This window comes from Coptis chinensis, chromosome 7 (assembly GCF_015680905.1).
Source record: "Coptis chinensis isolate HL-2020 chromosome 7, ASM1568090v1, whole genome shotgun sequence".
NCBI classification, from domain to species: domain Eukaryota; kingdom Viridiplantae; phylum Streptophyta; class Magnoliopsida; order Ranunculales; family Ranunculaceae; genus Coptis; species Coptis chinensis.
This window is the reverse complement of record NC_141462.1, coordinates 75,816,167-75,820,118: the sequence shown is the minus strand read 5'-3', so window position 1 is coordinate 75,820,118 and position 3,952 is coordinate 75,816,167. Positions and strand designations below refer to the sequence as shown.

At 36.0% G+C, this 3,952-nt stretch overlaps 1 pseudogene; it reads right to left on the bottom strand.

Moving 5' to 3' along the window:
• Positions 1-601: 601 nt before the first annotated feature.
• On the bottom strand, positions 602-1,238 carry LOC147488929 (isoleucine--tRNA ligase, cytoplasmic pseudogene; annotated as a pseudogene).
• Positions 1,239-3,952: the final 2,714 nt, after the last annotated feature.

The following is a 3,952-nucleotide window of genomic DNA, read 5'->3' as shown; positions in this document are numbered from 1 at the left end:
TCTAAAAATAAACATAGATGCAATGAACTATGCTATGAAATGCAATGGCAGGTCTATTTCGAAAACTTTTGGAATAACGTTCTTAAGTAGGTTCTCACAAGGAATGTGTTAAGACACAAATCACTCTAATTTTTCCACTCAAGTTCGGTCACTCCAATGTGCAGTAAGCACACGTTTGCTTACAATCTCAATGAAAATCCAAAGGAGCCGAGGTCGATCAAGCACAACTACCACTTACTATCACACCAACCTTTTCATAATTAGTTAATTAGTTAAAACCCTCCATTTTTAAACATGCATTGTGTTTACCCCCAAATTTTGAATCATCACAAAAGTCCCCCAATTTCATCCCAGCCCCGTTCAGAAATCATCCATATTTACTCTATTACCTAAAGTACGCTTGGGGGTAAACACAAATGTATGTCAGTTGCCAAGAACAATTGACTTTGAGAAGGAGGGGATCTATGGTATTTCAAATTTGATGCATGGATAATGTTCATCTCCTTCATCTTGCTTTTGACCATCGACAACCACCAATATCTCCATCATATCCGACCACCAACTCTTGCTTTGAGAGGAGTTGTCTCGCACCTTGATGTAATCAAAATTTGCATTGATGCAGAGACAGAGATTACTGGGAAGAGTCCACAGTATGGTCGTCCACACCACAAGGGAGGCATTATCAAGATCACCAATTATTGGGAAGGACACGATGATTTCAGGGTCAGGTACATCCTTGTAGTTTTGAGTGGTTTCAAAATTGGAAAACGGTGTTTTGCAGGCAATGTTGTATCACCTGTATGGCATCACCATAAAACCTTTGTAGACCAAACCCTTTTTTAAACAGTTGAGCAAAGACTCACCAACAAGATTCCATATACTTCAAGTCCATAGTCTTATACCCATTATCGAAATCAATCCACTCCCCATTCTCCTAACCGTCTTTTCCTATTCCCCAGCATCCCCATTTTGAAAACATCATCTTTACTCTTAATCCATAATTTCAAATCAATCTCGTGTTTGACTGGCAAACCGTGACAATCCCAACCAAACCTACGGGTCACATGATGACCAAACATTGTCTGGTAACGTGTAACTAGATGACCGTAGTGTGGTAAACCAATTACGAAGGGTCAGCTGTCGTAGAAGATGAATTCCGATTTCAATTCAGTTTTTTTTTTAATTGGGTTTCGAACGTTGATATTTGAAATACCATCAGATTTGAAATACCATACCATAGATCTCCTCCTTCTCAAAGTCAATTGTTCTTGGTAGCTTGTTTCGTCCAAATTAGATGTCTAAGAACACTCACACATTTACCTTTGAATAGCATAAAGATGAGAACAATTGGAAGCATCGAAACAGAATTTTCCAAGGGTACTTTGGTGACATACATTTGTGTTTACCCTCCCCCGAGGGATAGTTTAGGCAATATAGCAAATATGGATGATTTCTAAACAGGGTCGGGATGGAATGGGGGGACTTTTGTGATGATTCAAAATTTGGGAGATAAACACAAATGCATGTCTAAAAATAGGGGGGTTTTAACTAATTAATTCTTTTGTAATTGAGCTAGATGTCTTTATTATGTGATGTGGGGCTTAGGTGATGGTTTAAGAAGAAATGGAATGGATGATCAAATGATAAGTCTGGGAAAATAGGTTCTTCAAAACATGTAACGTAGAGAAAACTTTTGTTTTTACTTTGCTTCTACACTTTTGTTCCATACGTAGGTAGCCCTTTTGTTTTGGCTTTTGACTCCTTTCGATTCTATTTTTAGAGTTCTAACTTTTTTTTCTTTTCTTTTGGATTTTTTTTTCTTTTAAACAACTAACTAATTTTTGTTTTGCACAGGCATTTCTTTTCACTTTTCTGCTCTTCATCCTATTTCTCAAACTTATTCAAATGGGTGGACTATTTTTATTGTTATTTTGTTTTATAATGAGTAAGGAATTTGTGGTATATGAAAAGGTTAAAGAAAGGCTCAGTGGGACGACTAGCAGAAAATATTTTTTTAGGTTGGAATTTCTGGCTATATCGATCCAAAGAGGGCCTAAATTCTCACTTAGGATATGGTGTGGTGATTACGCAAGTGGACGTGTGATTTCTCGACTAGAAATTGACTTCTCCCTTGTGTCATCACTCATATATTTCACTCTTATGAGGCTTTTAAGCTAGATTCTCACAGGATTTGTAAAATTAAGTAATCTAACCTAGGTCTCAGAAAAATACTGTCAAATACAACCATAGATGCTCATACAAGACGTTTATGAAAATATACATTGACTATTACCTACATATTAACCTAAATTTCTAAAAACTACTCTTAATTCTAATGTTAAAGTGAGACGTACTTCTAATCTACTATCATCACATAAAAGGAAACTAAACCATTGCCACTAAGTGCATAGTATAAATATTTTTTATGATTTTTTTTTAAAAAAAACTTTTTATAAAGAAAAATGCATAATTTACATCCTAAATGTGTCTAATTTTTGCAAATGTTTCTATCCCACCCCCCAAACAGAAGAATGTTTTGTCCTCAAAGTGTAAAGAGATCAAAGGAAAGAAAATACCATAGAAACGTGACAAAAATTAATAGTACCTGTAACAACAATATTATAAAGATGATATGATAATATGAAACACAATCAAACTGTTACGTACTAAACTAACACGGACTCTACTGGAGTAAACATGATAGACAAGGGGTGTTTAAAAAGTTTTGAGTTGAAAGACCGAAATACTCCACCCCCAAACAAATTTGAAAACTCTTTTGAAGTTTGAAAATTTTGTTGTGTATACTCTAAACATGTGGTATGTTACAAAAAAACTTGGGTATTTTAATGTCAGATTTCCTAGACTTAATGTGGGGTCTTTTTAAGTCAGATTCCCGAGGCTTAATATGGAGTCGTTTTAAGTCAGATTCCCCAGATATTTCTTTGCTAGTTTATGTAATGAGGACTTAGTTGTTTCCTATCACTTATACTTTAGGGTTTTTTTTTTTTTTGTACTAACCCCCCCATTGTATGGTCACGTTTGTGAAAAACCACCCAAAGTAACAACCATCACAAAAGACCTCCCATTCCATCTCGAAACTATTAACAGACCGTTTGCTTTTTTGAAATACCAAATTTACCAACAAATTTTTTGATTATATACACATTTTTCCAATTTAGAAGAACCAAGAAGATAAGATGAATAATGGAGGAACAATGAGAGATTAATTAAATTGAATTGGAATTACCTTATCAAAACCACCGCCCATAAGAGGATTTCAGAACGCAAGAGTGAGAAAACTGACTTTGGTTATGAAAAAAGTCATTGGTAATAAAGGATAATGAATGAAATCTTAACGACTACTTAATTTGGGGGTAAATTTGGTATTTCAAAAAAGCAAACAAAAGCAAACAGTCTGTTAGCATTTTCGAGATGGAATTTGTGATGATTGTTATTTTGGGGTTTTTTTCACAAATGTGACCATATAATGGGGGGGTCAGTACAAAAAACCCCTTTACTTTATTATCTAATCTTTCCATTGTTACATATTTATCTGGGTCCCACTAGAAGGGTGACTCTCATTGGTACGGTTGCAAGGGAATTCCAACCATGTGTAGTAGTTGGTGGTTCTAGAGGCAAACTTGTGATGCACCCGTCTCCTCCTCTACGGATGTCGTCTCACTAGATTTATGGGGGCGAAGGACTCTTGTTTAGATCGGCTGTACCATAAGGTTGCCTACGTATCTCTCTTCGGGAATCAAGTCGTTGTAGTTCACACCCCCCTTTTCTCTTTCCCCCCTTCCTCCTCCCCTCCTCTTTTCCCATCTCTTCACTTTTATATCCTCCTCCTTTTTCTCCTCACCACTCACTCTGTGATCCCTCTTTCAATATGAAGACACATATATTCGGGAATCTCCTCTTTCTCTTCACTTTTATAGGTATGAAGAGGTCC